Raw genomic sequence first — 26,408 nt, 5'->3', positions numbered from 1 at the left:
AGGACAGTGCTCTCGGCAATTTGTGCAAAACTCATTGGCTAAGTGGCAGCAATTAGAGAGAGAGAGCAAAGACCAGACAAGTGTAATATCTGTAATCCCAACTGATATTCTATGTTACCAGTTCTGCAATTTGAATGATCAGCAAAGTCAGAGATCATTAACTTAATCTTATCCTGATAATTAGGGTGTGTTTTATACTGTCAGTTAACTTTTATTACTCTGTTGTGTGACATCACTTCCTTGTACTGTAAAATCACTGTCTGCAGGGTCGGACTGGCCCACCAGGGAACCAGAGGTTTCTGTTCCAGGGGACCCCAGCCAGTGGCATGTCGCTAATAGCGGCAAATCCAGCTGCTTTGGGGCCCTTGAGTCAGGAGCAGCAGCTGGAGACAGGTGCCTATCCCCGCTGCTAAAGAGAAATGAATATTGACGCTTACATGGGCGTGGAGAGGAGTAAATATTCATTTCACATAGCGAGCAGTGTTATCCACAGGATGAGGCTAACACTGCCTGCAGGGGAGATGCTAGAATGTATAGGCTGCTTCCAGGTATGATGTCATTTCTGGGAGACAGCTAGAATGTATGGGCTGTAGTCAGGACCTGGAAGGAGCCCATACATTCTAGCTACAACCGAGAAAGCTGCCGGCAACAAAGATGCTGCTGGGATGTGCTGCGGCTGCGGGGAAAAGTGCAGAGGGGTGAGTGGTGCGGTGTCTGTCTGTCTGCATGCGCTCATGAGTGTTGCAGTGCAGTGTGTGTATGAGAGAGTGCTGCTGCTGTGTGTGTATGTGTGTGTGTGTGAGTGGTGCGGTGCTGTGTGTGTATTGGAGAGGGCAATGATGTGGATGATGGAGTCAGCAGTGATGGGGGGTGGGGGAGCAGGCAATGTTGTTGGTGATGGAAAGGATGATGGGGTGGAAGTGGGGGAAAGACATTAAAAGGTTGTGGTGGAAAGGACAATGATGATGGTTGGGGAGGCAATGATGGAGGAGATGGAGAGGGCAATGATGGGAGTGGTGTGGGAGAAACCAATGATAGAGGTGGTGGAAAGGACAATTATGGGGTGGTGAGGGAGAAGGCAATGATGGTTGTGGTGGAAAGGACAGTAATGGTGATGGTGGGGAGGAGGCAATGATGGAGGTGGTGGAATGGGCAATGATGGGAGTAGTGGGTGAGAAGGCAATCATGGAGATGGTGATGAGGACAATGATGGTGGTGGAGGGGAGAACAATGATGGAGGGGGATGCATTATACCCTATGAGGGGGGCTGCATTATACTATATGAGGGGGGCTGTGTTATATTCTATGAGGGGGCTACATTATATTCTTTCAGGGGGCTACCTCAACCCCTGCTACATAGTTAAGATGTATACTACCTTATATTATACTTTGATATTAGCTTGTTTTACCACACAATTGGTGGTCTTGTATTTGTTTCTATGTAGCTACATAGTGGGCCCCAAGAATGATTTTCTCTGGTGGGCCCAAGGTGCTCCAGTCCGACGCTGACTGTCTGAGTACACTTTCCTGGTATTATGATGCAGTGTTTTATATGTCTACTCTCACCTTTTTTTTAAAGTATCTTTGGAAAGACTCAAATTTCCCATGAAACACCTGCAATACAATATCATAACCATGGGGCAGTCATACCATTTGTGTAGTGAACAAAATTGACCCTATTTTTAAAGAAAGACTATGATATACTGTAGTACCCTAATACAGAATCATTATGATAATATGAGATTGAGTCTCTTTTTCCTATGTTAGATGTATAACATTCATTTTGAATATGCACCCCCACAGAAGCCGAATAGGTTGGACCAACAGTAATCTTCAAGGGGATACTGTCATGTCTCCAACTCTATTACCCTGGAGGAATTGGGTTAATCTGGAGGTTAATTTTCTATAGATGCCTAGCCGCCACACTGAAAGCATGGCTGCCAGGAAGGAAATAACTTTATTTCTCCTGGCAGCTGTTGCCTTTCAGCTATAGAGACAAGATGGTGTCACTTCAGACACTGTTCAGTATGCAAGGAAAGATGGCTATAAGCACACCATGACACATTGACTGACAGCAATCTCTGCACTGGTATGCTGCAGTAAAAGCTGTCAATCAATATGTGGGGTCGTGTTTACAGTTGCCACTCTCTGTGTACTGAGCAGTGACTGAATATCAGAGCCTTCCGGGACGAATAAAGTCCATTTCATCCCTTTAGCCAGACTTTCAATGCAGCGGCCGTACAGCTTTATGATGCCATTAGATAGCAGATTAGCTCCATTTCTGCAGGTTAATAGAGTTTGGGGAAATGACAGGTTCTCTTTAAAGCAGCTTCATACTGTAAATTAGATTGCACAAGCCATAAGTAGAGATGGGCCAACCCAAACAGTAAAGTTCAGGGTCTGTACTGAACATCTACTGTTCGGGCATGGACCCCGAGTACGGACTTCACCAGGAAGTCCATTTTGCTGTGTGGGTTTGGCATCCCAAAGAAGACAGCATGAGAAGTACTGATCGAGGTTAAGATTAATACCACCAGTCAGAGAGCTGCACTTCCCATGCTGTCAGATGTCAGCAGGAGTCTGCAGCTTTGACCGGAGGTAAAACATTTACCTCCAGTCAGTGGCGTCAGCTGATGGGACTGCTACTCCAATCAGCCTATGCCTGCTGCCGCTAATAGCAGCCAGAGCTGGCGGTGGCTGACGGGAGCATTCATCACGTGATGCCTGCGCTCTAAATAAATAATTAAAATGAAAAACAGTGAGGTTTCATGTATTATTTATAACCAGCCAGGCAAAGCTAAAAGCTATGGGCTGCAACCCTCAGCTGTTAGCTTTATCAAGACTGTTATCAAGAATAGAGGGGTTCCCACACCGTTTTGTAAAATGATTTAAATAAATAATTTTAAAAAATGGTGTGAGGTTCCCACCATTTTTGACAACCAGCCAAGCTAAAGCAGACAGCTGGGGGCTGGTATTCTCAGGTTAGGATTAGAAGTGTCCATGGATATTGCCCCCTGCCTAAAAATAGCAGCTCACAGTGACTCACTGTGCTAGTGATTATCTCACCAATGTAACTGTAGTTCAGGGGCCCAATTCTGAAGCCAGACTCAGTGAATTGCGGTAACCTTAATGACGTCACCGCTAGTCACCTCATCTGAGCTTGCAGTAGTTGATTCCTCAATAGTTCTCTGGATTGTCGCATCTTTGCACTATCCACGTTGAAAACTGTTTATCCCCAGACATGGATTACAACATGGGACATAGCGATGGACATGTGAGGGATATGGTTGTTCTTTATTTTTGTTTTTTTTCACAGGAGACTTTGGATTCCGTGTCATGGTTGTTAGATGAGTATAACTGTGTTTGTTATTTTTGAAAAATAAAGTAACAGTGTTATTTTATTGCAACTGAAAGACTTTGATCTGGCTGTGTGCTTATTTACAATACAACTATAAGATTAGTAATGAAGAGGCAGCTTACATCTTATAGATGCCTCTCCATTACTAAGCCATGGGCTTGATGTCACCAGAGAATACAAAGGTGACATCAACCCCACAAATATGAACCCCACTTGCCACCAACACAGGGCAAGTGGGAAGAGCCGGGCAAAGCATCAGAGTTGGCACATCTAATAGTTGTGTTTTTTCTGGCCAGCTGCGGGCTGCTATTTTTAGATTGTTGGGTGGGAAATCTCCATGGTCCCATACCGGACTGAGAATACCAACTCCCAGCTGTCTGTTTTAGCGTGGCTGGTTGTCAAAAGTGGGGGGGACCTCATGCCGTTTTTTTAAATTATGTATTTAAATAATATTATAAAATGGCATTGTGACCCCTCTCTTCTTGATAACCAACCTTTCCAAAGCTGACAGCTGAGGGCTGCAGCCAGCAGCTGTCAGTTTTGCATGTCTGGTTATCAATAGTACAGGGTAACCCACGTCATTTTTTTTTATTATTGTGCAGGAGTCGGCTGATGAATTCTCTCATAAACGGCAGCAGGCGTAGGCTGATGAAAGTATTAGTCCCATCAGCTGACACAAGTGACCCTAGGTAAGCTTTTTACCTCTGGTCACAGCTGTGGGCTCATGCTGTCGTTTGTACCACCGATCAGAGGAAGTGTTTGCTGCACTGTCATGCACATGACAGTGTGGCAAACACTGAATGTTCGGAACCGCCATTGAAGTGAATGAGTTTCATGTTTGGGTACTGTTCTGGTACCGCCGGACCCGAACAAACATGCATTCGCCATCACTAGTGATAAGTTAATAAACTTCAATGTTCACAATTACTTGTTGATTATTAGTGAGAAATATTTACATGTTTTATAATGAGCTTTTTTGATAATAAAGGGCAATATACAGTTTTCTTCACTGCCTTTGTCCTCCCAGGATTGTGACATACTGACATAATACTTTTCAGGTGGTAATTCACATCACAACCACTAGGTGGCCATACATAAACACTTATAAGCATCGCTACAGTATATTGTGACAGTGGGTCACAAAATTGCATGATTTTTATAAGCTGCTAATCTCATGTCCACATCATATGTGTTTGAGCCAAGAGGAAAGTTAATAAAGAGACATCTGTATTGCTATGCTGTTACATCACTGTGGTCTTCATCCATTAACTTTGACATTTTTATCTGTTACCCTTGGTCTGTGACATTGTCTCCTTTCTGTGGCAACATTGTTCACATTACTCCCATACTGCAACATCACTGTTGTTTAAATCTTTCCTATGACATAGTGTTTATTATCTATGCACTATATCAAGATATAGAACAGTTGTTAATCCATGTGTGACGTCTTTTTATGCATTATACCTTTCTATCTATCTAGAAAAAAATGGAGAGCAGAGTCCTATAGATCAAGGGTTCACAGTTCGTATAGAATATTAGCTTCAAAATTATGATCTTTCATTTATAAACTGCAATAATTAGGCAGCGCTCCGGAATTCATCTAAGCAAAATTTCAGCTTAGTCCTTTGTCAAGCACAAAATAATCATCCAAGGTTCACATAATTAAATATGTGTTAATATGAATCATTATATATCTTGTATAGATCGTACTCACTCAGGTGTGGCAGGAGGAAGACAGAATGCGCGTTTCTTTAAAAAGTCTGTGCGGGTTTATTTGATCCATAAGTCCCTATGCAATAACAAAAGGTAAATGACCTTTAGATACGGCAAAACAACACAAAATGTCCATAGCCGAGGCTCTTTGCTCCCTTAGGCCTATAGGCACACAGGCTGGGGCAATGTTCAGCACGCAGGCTCAGTCTGGAGCCACACACACAAGAGGGCTTTTCCCTCCCCAGAAACAGACCATGTGCCCGTCTAGGCCAGTCCGCACTGAGATAGCATAGGAGTTACTACTTTTAACTCTTCCATCCTTTAGAAGACCCCTTCGTCTCTCCAGACCTTGGATTGAAAGCGGCCACCCTCTTCTTTGCATTTCCTACAGCTGTCTATTGATCTGCACCTTCTCAAGTCTTAGCTGTTCTACCTCCCTTAGGTATGCCATGAGATATTCCAGGAGTATTTGAATACTTTTAAGGCTCTCCCTTGATCTGACCACGAAGAATGGAACCATCCTACCTTCACCAGCTACCTGGGTTTCGGCATCAGCTGAGATCCTACCACTCGCCACACCAGACTTATTCACAATTTCCTGCATCACTTTTCCCAGTCTCTCAATGATTTTCCTCTCTAGATTTCTGGGCACTTAAACAATGTCTTCCACCATCCCCGGCTGATTTTGAGCCTTTCTTGCATGCTCCAGACGTCGAACGGCTTCCTTATTCCTTAAAGGGAACCTGTCACCTGAATTTGGCGGGACCGGTTTTCGGTCATATGGGTGGAGTTTTCAGGTGTTTGATTCACCCTTTCCTTACCCGCTGGCTGCATGCTGGCCGCAATATTGGATTGAAGATCATTCTCTGTCCTCCATAGTATACGCCTGCGCAAGGCAATCTTGCCTACTCGACACCTTCAACCTCTCATTCCTAGCTGTTGGTTGACCTCGTCGTGATCTTTCTCCAAGCTTTGGATGTGCACTTCCATACTCGTCACCTTCCACCTCTGGTTTGCCAGCTGTTGACAGACTTCGTACTCTTTCTCCAAGCTTTGGACACGTGCTTACACCAGGCAGAAACTGTTGGCTCGCTCTTTCGATGTGAACATTTCCTTTCTCAGTTTGTCAATTTGATCCTCTCATTGTTGGGATGGCAGCGGTCGATTAGGACAGCTTCTACTGCAGGCTCTCCATTTTTTCTTGGAGTTCTTCTGCGATTTTAGCTGTTGGATCCCTACCACCTCCCTGGGTCAGTTTTATTTTTCCCACATCATCGACTATCTCTGTGCTGGGGTTTGTCAGTGGTAAAGTGACCTCCTTATTAAGGACATTAACCTTCTTTGTCCCTGACCCCGTCTCTTCTTCAACTTTCTTCTCAGAAGGTGTAGTCTGTCCTACCTTTCTGCGGCCGTTGTGTCTCCGGCGATGAGAGGAAGACCTGCCATTTGTACCTGGCTCCACCTAGCTGCACTCTTTTTCCCTTGCGTCACAGCCTGAATGGGAATAACCACTACTCACCCTGTCATTCTGGACTAACAAGTCCCAACTTAGACAGGTGTCAGACCCTTTTCCTGGAGCTACTCCGTTTTCAATGGTCACACATTTAGTCACCACAGCTAAGTCCCTGAGTTGGCTAGATCCACACTGTTCCCAGGTCATTCCTAACTCTGGGACATAAACCTTAGGGGGTGCTACCTCCTCCTGTTTATGCGTCTCATCATCAGGGGTTCCTACAGCCGCCTGCTGTGGTGGGTCTCCCTTACAGTCATTCTGGCTCCTCTCTGAGCGATTAGTCACTCCCATTTCCTCCCAGAAGTCCCAAAACCACTTAAAGTCCCTTGGCGCCTTTGCAGTTGTCCCTTTTTTGGCCACAACCCCTATTTGGGTCACCATTCCCTTTTGGGACTCCACCCCTTTTGGGCAACCATCCTTGTTTGGGTCACCACCCCTTTTGGGACTCCACCCCCTTTCGGGCAACCATCCCTCCTTATGATGCACACCGTGGGCTCCCCACGGTCCTCTCAAGCCCCTCACCATCTGTGTACAGCAGTCTATCTCCCCAAACAGTTCCCCACAGCAAGGCTCCACACTGCTCTGTAAGGCTCTGCCTGGCTCCACACAGCGAAGCTCTGCAAGGCTCTGTACGGCTCTGCATGGCTCCGCACCTCTCTGCACGGCTCTGCACGACTCCGCAAGGCTCCGCTCTGCAGATTTTGTGGACCCGCCAATCCACAGCAAGCCGCCCGGAGTTTATGGACCCGCGGTTCCACAGCAAGCCACCCGGAGTTCGTGGACCTGCCAATCCACAGCATTCACCTGCTGTACTCTTCCCTAGTACCTCCTGTACCTCCTCCACCATTACAATCTGTAAAACATCATGTGTTATCATTTTATGACATCACTTTGTTTATTATGCCTTTCACCAGAATGTTATATTCATGTGTTGAACATTTTCAGAAAAATACACAACAGGTCCACATCAAAATTATCACAATGTTTGGCCACAGATTTCATCCCATTGCATTACAAAGTATTGCATACAGTGGAACCCGATGTGAAAATTGCCATGAGAATGTGCATGCTGCCGATGTGAAAATTCTCACTACACTGTCACTTGTGTGCAGAGATTTCTTGATACTTATGAATGGAGTATTCACTTGAAGTGAATAACAAATTTGTCATCTTGGGAACATGGCATAACTAGATTTATTTTTCACTGCTCCTGTCATTCTTTGTTAATAGGGCTAAAACTTCCTTAGTTTTCCTGTCTGCAACAGATGAGATTTTGCAACCAGTGGCGTAACTTGAAGCTAGTGGGCCCAATGGATAAATCTGCTACAGGGCCCTCCACTAACACAGGTTTTAAATAGCAATAGTCTTTTCATATGGGGGTAGAGTAACTTTTTGTTTTCCCCTTGTCTCAAAGGCCACATTCACCCAGTAAAATTACACCCCTATTTACAGCCAATCACTATCTTTGACTGTCTTTTGCCATCTACCTTAGAATCACTATTGCAGCCAAGTGTGCGATGACCAGCGGGAAGAAGCACAGAGGCGGCATTGGAGCGACGGGCTTCAGTAAGTTTTAAGTAAGTACAGTATGTAATGCCTATTTTATCATTCTCATGCAAAAAAAGACAAAACTATGGCACTGTTACAAATGTTACAGCTGTTGTAATTTGAAATGTTGAGAATAAATAAAATTGAATGATTAAATGTATATTATTTATTTAAAGGGTGGTTCAATAACTGAAATGTCATTTATATCTATTATTAAACAAGAAGCAGCTTTAATCTAAAACCCTGCAATTCTCCCTAACCTGCTGATCCCTAATGTGTTTTTGCTTCTGTTCCTGTGACATTTTGTTTGATATAAAAAGCCACTGCGTCACGCTGCTCATACGCAAACTCCAACATATGCAGTACTGAATTACATGCGTTCTTATAAAGCCTGGAGGGCGACTTTACTACATAAGAATGGTTGGAATGCACAGACCCTCTCCTGGCCATGGCCAACTTCTGCAGGCAGGTATATTTCTTAAATAAATTGTGCAAATTTAGGATGTGCATCATCTCAAACCTAGTGCAGCCAAAATGTTCCAGGAATTGTCACTTACTACAAAGCATAACCAGTTTAAGATTTTCTGCTTTATGCAGAGAAGCAATTTGTGTGCTACATGACTTTTGGTGCTCATACTCACAAGCTGCTAAACAGCTTGGCAGTGCTTAACCTTACAAGAACAAAAGACTGGAGGTGGTTAGTGGATGCAATGCTATCCACTCTTGTTGCCTAGGATGATGTGTTGCTTGGTAAATAAATGCACCCTTGTGGTTGACCCCAACCTAGTGCTCAACCATGGAGGCTTCACCACCTGTCCTGGTTGCAGTGGTGCATCAAAACCTTCACCCAGTCGATAGTGAAAAACATATACTTCCCCTATCCATAGTTTCCATTCTATATTTCTATGGAGCAGTGTACTTTCAAGCTTAATGCCAAGTTTTGAGAGGGGTCCACATTCACCAACATGATAAATAATGGTAGCTCAGTATCTCTTAGGGTATGTGTCCACATTCAGGATTACTTCTGAATTAGCTGCGTACAGCCGCAGCATTCAACCCGCAGCATCTGGATGTTACAGCATAGTGGAGGGGATTTTATGAAATCCGGTCTCCAATATGCGTGCGAACATGCATCCGGTGGCCCTGCGTTTACGGACATGCGGCACGTAGAATGCAGCATGTCTGTTCACCTTGCGGCAACGCTCCGTCGCCGCAATGTAAATCACAGGGCCCTATGTATGGGGTGCAGAGAATCCGGATGTGTGCAATGAACACATCCAGAATCACGGTGCAGAAGTGGGCGCCACTTTGGTCAGAGCGGGTTTTCCGCTCCGTCCAAAGCGCCGTCATTACGGACCATGGACACGCACCCTTAGCAAGGCTGAACACATGCGCTAATTTCAATTGTTAACCTGTTAAATGCCACTGTCAAACTCTTATGACAGCATCTACAGCACGCCTTGATGTGATCACCAGGCGCCGATGGGTTGCAATGACTGTTGGGGATCTGCTGAAAAATCTGCCTGTGGCTGGCGTTCATTGGAGACATTGATTCTTACTATACCCAGCAGTATGACTAAAATAAATATCTCCTTAAACTTGTACTTTTATTTTGTTATTTTTAAAATCACAACAAAAATTGGGTAAATATGCACTGATAAAATGTAACAGTAATTGGTGTATAGATGATCACAGATGTACTTGATTAAATAAATTCAATAATTCAATTAATAATGTGTCCCTTCACTCTGGTCTCATGGTGGAGGTCAATGTCCCAGATATAGGGCTTTCTCGTATCCTTATTCAAATATGTCAAATTCTAAGGTTGTCCTAGTTCATAACTGACCCAGCTGCAATAAATAATGATAATATAGCACATGAGATATAGTGTATAATTGCATATATTCAAGAATAAGAGCAAATGTATCGTCAAATGATTAGTTGTATTGCTCTGGTATCCCATAGAGTGGCACCCTAACAAAAATCCGCAATTGTCGCCCCAAATGAGATGACCCAAGTCATCTGTCCCTAATGCACCCTATTGTATAATGTATTCAATAAAGGAAAGGTATCTATGTGACTGAAGATCCAATATATCCACAATAGATATGGTCAGAGGATGTTCCAGGAGTAATAGGATAATAGGATATAATAGGGGAATACTTTACCGACCTTTGTCCTTATTTCAGAAGGATAAACAGAAAAAAGAAAAAGACACAATACATAAGTTAACCAATTGCTCAAGGACAAGACCAGAGATATAGTCAGATGATTAGTTATATTTATCCCTTAGAGTGGCTCTCCTTGATTGCAGAGGTTTGCACCCTAACAACAATATGCATATAGCGCCACCACTCTCAAGTCATCTGTCCCCAATGCACCCTATATTGCCTTCAATATGACATACCCAATAAGGAAAGGGTAGCTATGCGACGGAGGATCTAATATATGAAAATACATATCATCAGAGGCTGCCCCAAGAGTAATATGATATAATGTTAGAATACTTTATCGATTATTATCCCAATTACAGAAGGATCAACAGATCAAGTGCACAATATATAAGATAAACCAATTGCCACAATGTGCTCACAAGAAAGTATTACATGTGTATTACTGATAAAATAAAATATCTACACCAAATGCTGTCAACCAACATACAATATCCTTGATTAATAAAAAGATACATGCAATATGTGCCGTAGAACTTATCAATCAACATGGCAATAATGAATCTCAAAACGAGAGGTGGCATGTGCCAGGGTACTCATCAGTTCACGTGTCAACTAAATATCTCAATGCATTCCCTTCCAGACATGGAAGGAGATCTAGGGCTCAAAGATCCATAGGCATGTCCTGCAGAAGAATCTGCCTGTAGCTGGCATTCATCAGAGACCATGATTATTACTATACATAGCAGTGCTGTAGTATTGCTGTGTATAGTACAAGCGATATAATGATTGTAGGTTTAAATCCCGTAAGTTGACTATTAAATACAGTAGAAAGGAAAAAAAAAATTTAAATATATGAAAAAAATAAAAAATTAAAAAATCAAATCAAACTTCTTATTTTCCCCATTAAAAAAATGTATATGTGGTATTAATACATCTGTAAAAGTCTAATCTATCAAAATATAAAATTAATTAACCTGATCGGTAAACGGTGTAATGAGAAAAGAAATCAAAACTTCAGAATTACGTTTTTTTGCTAGTCACAACACTGCAATATAATGCAATAAGAGGATAAAGATAAAAACATTTCATCTACTCAAAAATGATGTTAATAAAAAGGTTAGCATAATGCACAAAAAATAAACCCATCAAACAAAAATGTTAAAATGTTGCGGGTCTCAGAAAATGGCGACACAAGTGAAATTGTTTTTCTACGAATTTAAAAATGATTTATTTTCCATAGTTTAAATAAAAAAACAAACAATGCATTTTTAACGTCTGCATAATTGTACTGGACTTGGGGAAACATAATGCCATGTCAAATAAACAAAAAAAAAATTAAATTGTGGCGTAATTCACAAAATAACATGAGTAGTGTCAGTCAAATGTACAACTCATCCTGCAAAAAACAAGCCTTCATACCTCTATGTGGATGGAAAAATAAAAAAAAATTGGAAGAAGAAGAGGAAAAAATAGAAACAAAAAAATGGAAATTGGCCTCAGCTGGAAGGTGTTACTTCTGGGGGGCATAATTTTGGAATGGAGGGACACAGAAGAACAGTCTGTCTTAATTTGCCTATGACACCAAAATACTTTGTCCCGGCACTGACTACAGTTCCATTTCTTCCTGGGCCTCCACCGGTCTTTACTTCCTCAATGAGTTATGAGCTGTTGACCTGGATTTGGGACTGTTAGAGCCGATCAGTGATCAGAGACAGCTGATCAGTATGGCGGGTATACTATCTTTTCTTTATAACATTCTAAACTGTTTTCAAAATATTGTTTCACAGTTGGACAATCCCTTTAAATCGTAACATTTTAAGAACACATCCAGCATTTTAAATACATGTCAAGCGTCAGGGTTGAACAGCAGGCGCAGTAATTCACATGAATTTACAGCAATCAGTGCTTCTCTTTTTCTGAACAGAAGTGGTGATTGGTAGATGACAGTGAACACCATACAAGTCAGTACTTCCGCTAAAAAAATGGAAAAGTGATGAGTGCTGTGATCTTATTTAAAATAACTGCTTCCTGACAGTTTTACATTTCAAACATAAGCTGATAAATAAAACTAACTAGCCCACCATGCATTTATGTTTTCATAATCATTTTCCCATTGTGGTCAAAGTATTTATTTACTTCCAGCGGATGTGCATACTCGTACAGTGCTGTGACATGCCTATTTTCATGTTAGGAAATGTAAATGCTCCACCTCATTTTTTTCGCATTTTTGCATTTTTATAGTTGTGCAGTACAACATATTACTGTATATAGTAGTAAACTGTAATTGCTTGTACTTTTATGTTACTCTTGGTTGCAATTTTATTTGTTCTTGCCACTGTGTCAGTGACTCGGAACCTAAAAGTGGAGTACGGTATATCATTTTTTTCTTCCTTGACAGCTTTTACTGTATCAAAGATCAGAAATAGCTATTGATCCATCTGATCAGCTGAGCATTTTAGTTTGTCAATTACATCGCTGTGTTCCTGTGTTATCATCAATATATATAAAGAGCAGCCGACAGCACATCAATATTCGGATGCACACTCCAGTTTAACGACCCAACTGGAGAAAAACAGTCCAACACAAAAAAGGAACAGCGAAATCAAAATACCTTTATTCTGCCATGATGCAACATTTCGACCCAAACAGGTCTTGCTTGACAAATACCTGTTTGGGTCGAAATGTTGCATCATGGCAGAATAAAGGTATTGTGATTTTTTCATCACCTGGACTGGATGCTGTTTCTGTGTTATCACCAGTCCCAGCTTCATGTACATTAAAAATATCAGATGCTGAAACACTAACCACTAAAGAGCTAATTGGCACAGATGATTAGGTAAGTTTACCCACTAAAAATAGGACCAAAGATTGTTTTGATGTTGATCATTATGAGAAATCTTACTGTACCACTGACTTCCAGGATTAGGACATGAATCCACTGCTTTTAGGAAAGTCCAGGGTGCAGAATCACAAACTCATGTGCACACGTTCAGGATTTCTTGCAGAAATTTCCTGACAAAAAACGGACATGCTGTTTTTTGCATTCTTTGCGCATTTTTATGTGTTTTTGCACTTTTTTTTTCCGGAGCTTCCCAATGCATTAAATAGCTGGAAAAACGCAAAAAAAATGCTAAATTAATGTACATGCTGCTTTTTTCACCGCAATGCGTTTTTTTTTGCGGAAAAAAACGCATCATGTGCACAAAAATTGCAGAATGCATTCTAAATGATAGGATGCATATGTATGCATTTTTTATGCGTTTTTATCCTGAACTAGCTGAAGAGCCCGGCGTTGCCTGGGCATAGTAAATATCTGTGGTTAGTTATAGCACCTCATGTCTCCTATTTTCCCATCATGCCTCTCATTTTCTCCCTTACACCTTTCATTTTCTCCCTTACACCTCTCATTTTCCCCCTCACTCCTCTTATTTTCCCCCTCACTCCTGTCATTCCCCCCCTAACACTTGTCATTTCGACCTCACATCTGTCATTTTCCAATCACTCCACTATTTTCCCTCACTCCTCTCATTTTGCACTCACATCTTTTCATTTTCACCTCACACCTCTCATTTTCACCTCAGTATATACAGGTTTGTCATCTCCCTTATATATAGTATACACCTGTATGTCATCTCCTGTATATAGTATATACCTGTGTGTCTTCACCCCTTTATATAGTATATACCTGTGTGTCTTCACCCCTTTATATAGTATATACCTGTATGTCATCTTCTATATATAGCATATACCTGTATGTCATCTCCTGTATATACTATATACCTGTAGGTCATCTGCTCCTGTATATAGTATATACCTGTATGTCATCTCCTCCTGTATATAGTATGTACCTGTATGTCATCTCCTCTATATAGTATATACCTGTGTGTCATCTCTCCTGTATATAGTATATATCTGTGTGTCATCTCCCCTGTATATAGTATATACCTGTGTGTCATCTCCTCCTGTATTAGACCTCATTCACACGTTATTTGCTCAGTATTTTTACCTCAGTATTTGTAAGCTAAATTGGCAGCATGATAAATCCCCAGCCAACAGGAAGCCCTCCCCCCTGGCAGTATATATTAGCTCACACATACACATAATAGACAGATCATGTGACTGACAGCTGCCGTATTTCCTATATGGTACATTTGTTGCTCTTGTAGTTTGTCGGCTTATTAATCAGATTTTTATTTTTGAAGGATAATACCAGACTCTTGTGTGTTTTAGGGATAGTTTCGTTTGTCAAGTTGTGTGTTGAGTTGCGTGTGGCGACATGCATGTAGCGACTTTTGTGAGATGAGTTTTGTGTGGCGACATGCATGTAGCAACTTTTTGTGTGTCGAGTTGCATGTGACAGGTTAGTGTAGCAAGTTGTGTGCAGCAAGTTTTGCGCATGGCGAGTTTTGCGCGTGGCGAGTTTTATGTGTGGTGCCTTTTGAGTATGTGCAAGTTTTGTGTGAGGCAACTTTTGCATGTGTTGCAACTTTTGTGCATGTGGCATTTTTTCCGCGTGTGCAAGTTTTGGATGTGGTGAGTTTTCCATGAGGTGAGTTTTGCACTTGTGGCGAGTTTTGCGTGAGCCTAGTTTTTGCATGTGGCGAGTTTTGCGCGTGGCGAGTTTTGAGCCTCGACTTTTGTGTTTCGACTTTTATGTGGCGAGGTTGGTGTATGTGTGGTGAAATGTGTGCTGAGGGTAATATGTGTTCAAGCACGTGGTAGTGTGTGGCGCATTTTGTGTGTGTGTTCATATCCCCGTGTGTGGTGAGTATCCCATGTTGGGACCCCACCTTAGCAACTGTACGGTATATACTCTTTGGCGCCATCGCTCTCACTCTTTAAGTCTCCCTTGTTCACATCTGACAGCTGTCAATTTGCCTCCAACACTTTTCCTTTCACTTTTCCCCATTATGTAGATAGGGGCAAAATTGTTTGGTGAATTGGAAAGCGCAGGGTTAAAATTTCACCTCACAACATAGCTTACGACGCTCTCGGGGTCCAGACGTGTGACTGTGCAAAATTTTGTGGCTGTAGCTGCGACGCCTCCAACACTTTTCCTTTCACTTTTTTCCCCATTATGTAGATAGGGGCAAAATTGTTTGGTGAATTGGAACGCGCGGGGTTAAAATTTTGCCTCACAACATAGCCTATGACGCTCTCGGGGTCCAGACGTGTGAGTGTGCAAAATTTTGTGGCTGTAGCTGCGACGGTGCGTATGCCAATCCCGGACATACACACAAACACACATTCAGCTTTATATATTAGATGTGTGCACATACCCTAAGTATTTTAAAACTGACAGCATGAAGTTACAATGTATTTTATAGGGCACATCGTTGGCATTATTTCTTACTTTACTATAAGGTATATATATTTTTCTGATTATACAGCACACAGGATGCTTTTGTAATTTCAAATCTGATCATCCAAAAATTTATTGTGATGCTTCTGGTTCAATTGTCCAACGTGAAAGCTCTTGGGCCCAGTGGCGTAACTAGAGTCTGAGGGGACCCGGTGTAACATTTGGACTGCTCCCCTCCCACTTAATATATATTTATATATACTGTAGCAAAGTCACTGGCAAAGTGTGTTGGAGGGGAGATACGTTTTTCTGAAGCTATTAGCTTCAGTGATTTGAAGCCCAGAAGTTTCCTCCAGCACACTGTGTGGTGAGAGGGGTTAATTGGTCATTTTAAGGGCTGGGTTTTTATGGACAACCATAGAGCAGATAGGATGCTGTTCATATTATCTCCACCCCAGGGTGTGGTCTGAGGTTTAAATGGTCAGCCTCCAGAGTCAGTCAGAGTTCAATGGGGCTGGAGTTGGCAGCAGCCGAGAAGTGGTTTATATTGACTATACTGAACATGGCTGTTATATTCTGAGCAGGTGGATTCCCGCAGCTGCAGAGACTGTATACCATTTTATTTTGATTTCCTGTTTTGCCTAAATGGCCGTGTTTACTTTCACTTCGCCTTGGTTTATACCACTTGTCTAATAAACCAGCGGAAGATTTAAAGAGACAGTGTACCTGTGCCTATCTCTGTGAGCAGCCAAGTTAGCCAATCTACCACAATTTATACATGTATATGCTCCCTCCATCCTTGTATATATGTCCCTCATCCTGACCCCATCCTGGTATATATATCGCCCATTCTGTTATATGTCCCCTATCCTGGACCCCATCCTGGAATATGTATCCACCATCTTAGTATAAGTCCCCCATTCTGCCACTGTTCCTTTAATGTATGAAACAAAATTAACCATTATAATCCCCTAGGAAATATATAGATGTCATGGGGCTCCATAAAAGAAGTATAATGCACCCCCATAGTCTTCCAAATAGTATAATGCATTCCATAGTCTTCCATTTTCATCCATGTAATGTAATGCACAGCCCATAGTCATCCATATTAGTATAATGCACAGCCCATAGTTCTCCATATAGTATAATTCAGAGCTTATAGTCTTCCATAAAGTGTAATGCACAGTCCATAGTCATGCATTAAGTTTAATCCATCCATTCAATATAATGCATAGGTCATAGTCATCCATAAAGTATAATGCACCCCATAGTCATCCATAAAATATAATGCACAGTCCATAGTCATTCATTATCTATATTGCATCCCCATAGTCATCCATAATATAAAATGCATCCCTAAAGTATAGTGCACCCCTATAGTCATCTATAAAGTATAATACTCCTCCATAGTCATGCATCAAATATAATGTACCACATTGTAGTCATAAATAAAGTATAATGCACCTCATATTCATCCATGAAGTATAATACATCCCATAGTCATTCATGAAGTATAATGCACCCCTGTAGTCCTCATTAAAATATAATGTACGTCATAGTAGTCATACATAAAGTATGATGCACCCTATAGTCATCCACGTAGTAGTATGGCTGCTGATTTAAAATAAATACATAAGAAAATACTTACTGTACCTTCTCTCTCTTGCCATCTGTCATTCTCTTGTGAAGCCAGCAGCTGAATTCAACATGCAACATGACTGCATGATGTCACTGCCATGCAACCCTTCACGCGCACATTGACATCAGCTGCTGGCCTCTGATTGGATGGCAGCATGTATTGTTGCGCACATGATGGATGGGTCTGTGCAGTCCAAAACACTTCTGCTGAAAGCGCATCCAAGGACCCATCCAAGGACACAGATCCAGTTGAAGTTTGTGCTGCTATTGGCGGGACCCTGACTCATAATAGTCATTGATAAAGTAAAATGCACAGTCCATAGTCATCCATGTGCTATAATGCACCCCTATAGTCATCCAAAAAGTATAATGCATCTCATAGTCATGCAATTAGTATAATTCATATCATAGTCATCCAATAAGTATATGTATGCATGCCCACAGTCATCCATAAAATAAAACACACCCCATAGTAGTCATCCATAAAGTATAACTCATAATAGTCATCCATGTAGTAGTATTGCCACTGATTTAAAATAAATAAATACTTCCCTTCCCCTCACTCAGTTGCCATGCGGTGTTCTCTTGTGAAGCTGGCAGGTGACTTGGCGTGCAACGGGAGGTCATGACATCACTTCCATGCACCCCATCATGTGTATGTTGACATCAGCTGCTGGCCTCTGGTTGGCCCGCAGCATCTATTGCCACTTGCTATGTTTGTGCCGTGCAATATAATTTAGCTGAATGTGCGTCCAAGGACACAGATCCAGTTGAAGTATCAGCTGCCATCGGCGGGGCCCCTGACCCACCGGACCCGGACATAGAGACGACGACTGCGACAATGGTTTTTATACCCCTTTGTAGGCCTATTCTGCTGCAGAGATGTGGCTGTGTTCACATTAGATATTATTCTTGCCTTAACAAAGGACCAAAAATCTACTTAAATATTTGTTCGCAAATAACCCACGCCTTATATCTGTAACATCTTTTACTGTTGCTATGTATAATGAACAATTTATCATTACTTTGCCTTGTAATTTTTGGATATAGCTCAGATCTACCTCTCTGGCCCAGACATCACCTCTCTGCTGTTCAGATTTGCAAAGTGTCTATCAGGTATATCTATCACAATAAATGACATAACAAAATATTTAGAATTGAGAGTCCTCAGTGGTTGATACCTTTTAATGGCTAACTGAAAAGATGGTAACAAATTGCAAGCTTTCGAGACTACATACGTCTCTTCATCAGGCAAAGACTAAAACAAATTCTGAAGAATCACATATTTATGCACAACATCGTATATAAAAAAAAAAATAAAAAACACCATGGATAAGCCAGGTGACATGAAGCAGAATTACCATGGGTGATAAACAGTTACGTCCATAAATATTGGGCCAATTCTTAGATAAGGATTGTTTTATTGTCCTGTGATTAGGGTCTCTGTTGTGGTGACCCTTCATGGTCTGAGGGGCAAGTTCCTTAGTTGATGTATAAAGACATAAATCCGTGTGACACATTCATTCCTGCATTTAGAGTGTCAAAGATCGTCATCAGTTTATATTCCCAGATTCTCCTTTCTCTCTGGGATTTGAATTTCCCCTTTAACACAAGTAATTTCATGTCCATAATGTTATGATTTGGGAGACAAAAATGTATTGCCACAGGTAGATCCATTCTTTTTTCTCTTATTGTATGGCGATAAGAGTTCATCCATGTTTTCAGTTTCTGCCCTGTCTCCCCCACATACAGACCCCCAGTTGGACATTTAGTACAAATAATTAAGTACACCACATTAGAAGTGACGCAGCTGAAAGTACCTGGGATCTTGTAGTCCTGATGTGAATTGGGGATCTTTCTCTTGTCCGTGGTCATTATAAATGGACAGGTTTTACATTTTTTCTGGTTGCAAGGAAAGGTTCCTGCAGCTGTTGGAGAGGACAGGGAGCTCTTGACAATGATGCTTCTTAGATTTGGGGGCTGCCTAAAACACAGTAGTGGGGGGTCTGGAAAAATGGATTGTAAGCGGGCATCTTTTTGCAGCAAAGGTTGTAATTTCCGCGCAGCTCCCCTTAGCACCTCCAGATTTGGATTGTATGTAACCACTAGAGGTACCCGGTTGTTTTCTTCTTTAGCTTTGTAATGTATGAGGTGATTCCTTGATATTCTGGTGGCTCTTGTGATCTGATTTTAAATTGTTCTTGGATGGTAGCCCTGATTCAAAAAGGTCTTTCTGAGGCGACCAAGGTGTTTATCCCTATCCATTGGGTTGGAACATATGCGATTGTATCTGATGGCTTGGCTGTAGACAATAGAGTTTTTTATGTGTTTTGGATGGAAACTGTCCCATTTAAGGTATGTTGGACGGTCGATTGGCTTCTGATACAGGGATGTCTCTATTTTATTGTTCTGCAGCTTGGTGTCCAAAAAGCTAATTTCAGTGCAGGAGTAGTTGAGTGTCAAGTTGATGGTAGGATGAAATTGATTAAACTGTTCATGGAACGTCTTTAGCTGTGGCTCAGACTCTGTCCAGATGATTAAAATGTCATCAATGTAGCAGTAATACTCCAGAGGCCTGATGGGACATGAGGACAAAAAGTCGCTTTCAAGCTTAGCCATGAAAAGATTTGCATACTGTGGGGCCATTTTACTTCCCATTGCTGTGCCAGTCTCCTGTAGATAGATCTTCTTGTCAAACTCAAAGTAATTGTGGGTGAGGATGAATTTTATAAGTTTCACCACAGAATTTGCATCAGTCCCTGCGTTTTCCAGGAAGAATTTGCAGGCATGTAATCCATCCTGGTGTGGGATATTGGAGTACAAAGATTCCACATCCATGGTGGCCAGGATGGTTCCTTCTGGTAGAAGACCTATTGCTGAAAGTTTATTCAATAGGTCAGTTGTGTCCTGAATGAAGCGGGGTGTATCCTTTACCAGGGGTTTAAGAATACCCTCTACCCATCCAGATACCTGCTCAGTAAGGGTGCCCACACATGAAATAATTGGTCTTCCTGGGTTTCCAGATTTGTGGATTTTGGGAAGTGTTATGATAAGGTAATTCAGTACCACAATGGACATAGAAGTCAGAGCACATACAGTGACCTGACAATAACCCAAAAACATAGAACGAGCTCTGAGACGTGGGAACTCTGCTGACCGCAATCCCTAATCCTCTCCAACCACACTAGAGGCAGCCGTGGATTGCGCCTAACGCTCCCTATGCAACTCGGCACAGCCTGAGAAACTAGCTAGCCTGAAGATAGAAAATAAGCCTACCTTGCCTCAGAGAAATACCCCAAAGGAAAAGGCAGCCCCCACATATAATGACTGTGAGTAAAGATGAAAAGACAAACGTAGAGATGAAATAGATTTAGCAAAGTGAGGCCCGACTTTCTGAACAGAGCGAGGATAGGAAAGGTAACTTTGCGGTCAACACAAAACCCTACAAAAAACCACGCAAAGGGGGCAAAAAGACCCTCCGTACCGAACTAACGGCACGGAGGTACACCCTCTGCGTCCCAGAGCTACCAGCAAGCAAGAAAACAATATAAAGCAAGCTGGACAGAAAAAACAGCAAACAAAATAGCAAAAGCGGAACTTAGCTATGCAGAGCAGCAGGCCACAGGAACGATCCAGGAGGAAACAGGTCCAATACTAGAACATTGACTGGAGGCCAGGATCAAAGCACTAGGTGGAGTTAAATAGAGCAGCACCTAACGACTTCACCACATCACCTGAGGAAGGAAACTCAGAAGCCGCAGTACCACTCTCCTCCACCAACGGAAGCTCACAGAGAGAATCAGCCGAAGTACCACTTGTGACCACAAGAGGGAGCTCTGCCACAGAATTCACAACAGTACCCCCCCTTGAGGAGGGGTCACCGAACCCTCACCAGAGCCCCCAGGACGACCAGGATGAGCCATATGAAAGGCACGAACAAGATCGGGAGCATGGACATTAGAGGCAAAGACCCAGGAATTATCTTCCTGAGCATAACCCTTCCACTTAACCAGATACTGAAGTTTCCGTCTTGAAACACGAGAATCCAAAATCTTCTCCACAATATACTCCAACTCCCCCTCCACCAAAACCGGGGCAGGAGGATCAACAGATGGAACCATAGGTGCCACGTATCTCCGCAACAATGACCTATGGAATACGTTATGTATGGAAAAAGAATCTGGAAGGGTCAGACGAAAAGACACAGGATTAAGAACCTCAGAAATCCTAAACGGACCAATGAAACGAGGTTTAAACTTAGGAGAGGAAACCTTCATAGGAATATGACGAGAAGATAACCAAACCAAATCCCCAACACGAAGTCGGGGACCCACACAACGTCTGCGATTAGCGAAACGTTGAGCCTTCTCCTGGGACAAGGTCAAATTGTCCACTACATGAGTCCAAATCTGCTGCAACCTGTTCACCACATTATCCACACTAGGACAGTCCGAAGACTCAACCTGCCCTGAAGAGAAACGAGGATGGAACCCAGAGTTGCAGAAAAACGGCGAAACCAAGGTAGCCGAGCTGGCCCGATTATTAAGGGCGAGCTCAGCCAAAGGCAAAAAGGACACCCAGTCATCCTGATCAGCAGAAACAAAGCATCTCAGATATGTTTCCAAGGTCTGATTGGTTCGTTCGGTCTGGCCATTAGTTTGAGGATGGAAAGCCGAGGAAAAACACAAGTCAATGCCCATCCTAGCACAAAAGGCTCGCCAAAACCTCGAAACAAACTGGGAACCGCTGTCAGAAACGATATTCTCTGGAATGCCATGTAAACGAACCACATGCTGGAAGAACAATGGCACCAAATCAGAGGAGGAAGGTAATTTAGACAAGGGTACCAAATGGACCATCTTAGAGAAGCGATCACAGACCACCCAAATGACTGACATCTTTTGAGAGATGGGAAGATCTGAAATAAAATCCATAGAGATATGTGTCCAAGGCCTCTTCGGGATCGCCAAGGGCAAAAGCAACCCACTGGCACGAGAACAGCAGGGCTTAGCCCGAGCACAAATCCCACAGGACTGCACAAAAGAACGCACATCCCGCGACAGAGATGGCCACCAAAAGGATCTAGCCACTAACTCTCTGGTACCAAAGATTCCAGGATGACCAGCCAACACCGAACAATGAACCTCAGAGATAACATTATTCGTCCACCTATCAGGGACAGTTTCTCCGCTGGGCAACGATCAGGTTTATTAGCCTGAAATTTTTGCAGCACCCGCCGCAAATCAGGGGAGATGGCAGACACAATTACTCCCTCTTTGAGAATACCCGCCGGCTCAGATAAACCCGGAGAGTCGGGCACAAAACTCCTAGACAGAGCATCCGCCTTCACATTTTTAGAGCCCGGAAGGTACGAAATCACAAAGTCAAAACGGGCAAAAAACAGCGACCAACGAGCCTGTCTAGGATTCAACCGCTTGGCAGACTCGAGATAAGTCAAGTTCTTATGATCAGTCAAGACCACCACGTGATGCTTAGCTCCTTCAAGCCAATGACGCCACTCCTCGAATGCCCACTTCATGGCCAGTAACTCTCGATTGCCAACATCATAATTTCGCTCAGCAGGCGAAAACTTCCTGGAAAAGAAGGCGCATGGTTTCATCACCGAGCAATCAGAACTTCTCTGCGACAAAACAGCCCCTGCTCCAATCTCAGAAGCATCAACCTCGACCTGGAATGGAAGCGAAACATCTGGTTGACACAACACAGGGGCAGAAGAAAAACGACGCTTCAACTCTTGAAAAGCTTCCACAGCAGCAGAAGACCAATTGACCACATCAGCACCCTTCTTGGTCAAATCGGTCAATGGTTTAGCAATACTAGAAAAATTGCAGATGAAGCGACGATAAAAATTAGCCAAACGCAGGAACTTTTGCAGACTTTTCAGAGATGTCGGCTGAGTCCAATCATGGATGGCTTGGACCTTAACAGGGTCCATCTCGATAGTAGAAGGGGAAAAGATGAACCCCAAAAATGAAACCTTCTGAACACCAAAGAGACACTTTGATCCCTTCACAAACAAAGAATTAGCACGCAGGACCTGAAACACCGTTCTGACCTGCTTCACATGAGACTCCCAGTCATCCGAGAAGATCAAAATGTCATCCAAGTACACAATCAGGAATTTATCCAGGTACTCTCGAAAGATGTCATGCATAAAGGACTGAAACACTGATGGAGCATTGGCAAGTCCGAATGGCATTACTAGATACTCAAAATGGCCCTCAGGCGTATTAAATGCAGTTTTCCATTCATCGCCTCGCTTAATACGCACAAGATTATACGCACCACGAAGATCTATCTTGGTGAACCAACTAGCCCCCTTAATCCGAGCAAACAAATCAGATAACAACGGCAAGGGGTACTGAAATTTAACCGTGATCTTATTTAGAAGGCGGTAATCTATACAAGGTCTCAGCGAACCATCCTTCTTGGCCACAAAAAAGAACCCTGCTCCTAATGGCGACGATGATGGGCGAATATGCCCCTTCTCCAAGGACTCCTTCACATAACTCCGCATAGCGGCGTGCTCAGGCACAGATAAATTAAACAGTCGACCTTTTGGGAATTTACTACCAGGAATCAAATCGATAGCACAATCACAATCCCTATGCGGAGGTAGGGTATCGGACTTGGGCTCATCAAATACATCCCGGTAATCAGACAAGAACTCTGGAACCTCAGAAGGGGTGGATGACGAAATAGACAGAAATGGGACATCACCATGTACCCCCTGACAACCCCAGCTGGACAAAGACATGGATTTCCAATCTAATACTGGATTATGGACTTGTAGCCATGGCAATCCCAACAAGACCACATCATGCAGATTATGCAACACCAGAAAGCGAATAACCTCCTGATGTGCAGGAGCCATGCACATGGTCAGCTGGGTCCAGTACTGAGGCTTATTCTTGGCCAAAGGCGTAGCATCAATTCCTCTCAATGGAATAGGACACTGCAAGGGCTCCAAGAAAAACCCACAACGCCTAGCATACTCCAAGTCCATCAAATTCAGGGCAGCGCCTGAATCCACAAATGCCATGACAGAATAAGATGACAAAGAGCAGATCAAGGTAACGGACAAAAGAAATTTAGACTGTACCGTACCAATGGTGGCAGACCTAGCGAACCGCTTAGTGCGCTTAGGACAATCAGAGATAGCATGAGTGGAATCACCACAGTAGAAACACAGCCATTCAGACGTCTGTGTTCTTGCCGTTCAACTCTGGTCAAAGTCCTATCGCACTGCATAGGCTCAGGCTTATGCTCAGATAATACCGCCAAATGGTGCACAGATTTACGCTCACGCAAGCGTCGACCGATCTGAATGGCCAAAGACATAGACTCATTCAGACCAGCAGGCATAGGAAATCCCACCATGACATCCTTAAGGGCTTCAGAGAGACCTTTTCTGAAAATAGCTGCAAGTGCACCTTCATTCCATTGAGTGAGTATGGACCACTTTCTAAATTTCTGACAATATACCTCTATCTCATCCTGACCCTGACACAGAGCCAGCAAATTTTTCTCTGCCTGATCCACTGAATTAGGTATATCATACAGCAATCCGAGTGCCAGGAAAAACGCATCGATATTACTTAATGCAGGATCTCCTGACGCAAGAGAAAATGCCCAGTCCTGAGGGTCGCCACGTAAAAATGAAATAATGATCCTAACTTGTTGAACTGGGTCACCAGAGGAGCGAGGTTTCAAAGCCAGAAATAGTTTACAATTATTTTTGAAACTTAGAAATGTAGTTCTATCTCCAAAAAACAAATCAGGAATAGGAATTCTTGGTTCTAACATAGAATTCTGAACCACAAAGTCTTGAATATTTTGTACTCTTGCCGTGAGCTGATCCACACATGAAGACAGACCTTTAATGTCCATCGCTACACCTGTGTCCTGAACCACCCAAATGTCTAGGGGAAAAAAAAAGGCAAAACACAGTGCAGAGAAAAAAAAATGGTCTCAGAACTTCTTTTTTCCCTCTATTGAGAATCATTAGTATTTTGGGCCTCCACTACTGTTATGATAAGGTAATTCAGTACCACAATGGACATAGAAGTCAGAGCACATACAGTGAGCTGACAATAACCCAAAAACATAGAACGAGCTCTGAGACGTGGGAACTCTGCTGACCGCAATCCCTAATCCTCTCCAACCACACTAGAGGCAGCCGTGGATTGCGCCTAACGCTCCCTATGCAACTCGGCACAGCCTGAGAAACTAGCTAGACTGAAGATAGAAAATAAGCCTACCTTGCCTCAGAGAAATACCCCAAAGGAAAAGGCAGCCCCCACATATAATGACTGTGAGTAAAGATGAAAAGACAAACGTAGAGATGAAATAGATTTAGCAAAGTGAGGCCCGACTTTCTGAACAGAGCGAGGATAGGAAAGGTAACTTTGCGGTCAACACAAAACCCTACAAAAAACCACGCAAAGGGGGCAAAAAGACCCTCCGTACCGAACTAACGGCACGGAGGTACACCCTCTGCGTCCCAGAGCTACCAGCAAGCAAGAAAACAATATAAAGCAAGCTGGACAGAAAAAACAGCAAACAAAATAGCAAAAGCGGAACTTAGCTATGCAGAGCAGCAGGCCACAGGAACGATCCAGGAGGAAACAGGTCCAATACTAGAACATTGACTGGAGGCCAGGATCAAAGCACTAGGTGGAGTTAAATAGAGCAGCACCTAACGACTTCACCACATCACCTGAGGAAGGAAACTCAGAAGCCGCAGTACCACTCTCCTCCACCAACGGAAGCTCACAGAGAGAATCAGCCGAAGTACCACTTGTGACCACAAGAGGGAGCTCTGCCACAGAATTCACAACAGGGAAGCATGTAGAATGTCCCTGTTCTTCTTCAGAATTTGTTTTAGTCTTTGCCTGATGAAGAGACGTATGTAGTCTCGAAAGCTTGCAATTTGTTACCATCTTTTCAGTTAGCCATTAAGAGGTATCAACCACTGAGGACTCTCAATTCTAAATATTTTTCTATCTACTGGCTAACACGGTACCAAGATACATTTTTTTTCCTGTAATAAATGACATCACACTTTCCCCGTGTACAAAAATTCCACTGCATTGGAGTAATCCTAGACTATGCTGTGCCATTTAACCAGAACATCCAAGC

General features: G+C 42.8%; 1 long non-coding RNA gene across 1 annotated transcript in view; it reads left to right on the top strand.

Moving 5' to 3' along the window:
• The window catches only part of LOC138654790 (uncharacterized), a 72,521-nt gene that overhangs the window by 30,909 nt on the left and 15,204 nt on the right, over nucleotides 1-26,408 (top strand). The window contains exon 2 of the long non-coding RNA XR_011316468.1: nucleotides 8,077-8,161. This is a non-coding gene — a long non-coding RNA (uncharacterized lncRNA). The remainder of the gene's footprint in view (nucleotides 1-8,076; nucleotides 8,162-26,408) is intronic.

Source organism: Ranitomeya imitator, chromosome 1 (assembly GCF_032444005.1).
Source record: "Ranitomeya imitator isolate aRanImi1 chromosome 1, aRanImi1.pri, whole genome shotgun sequence".
NCBI lineage: Eukaryota > Metazoa > Chordata > Amphibia > Anura > Dendrobatidae > Ranitomeya > Ranitomeya imitator.
This window is presented reverse-complemented; position numbering and strand designations above follow the sequence as displayed.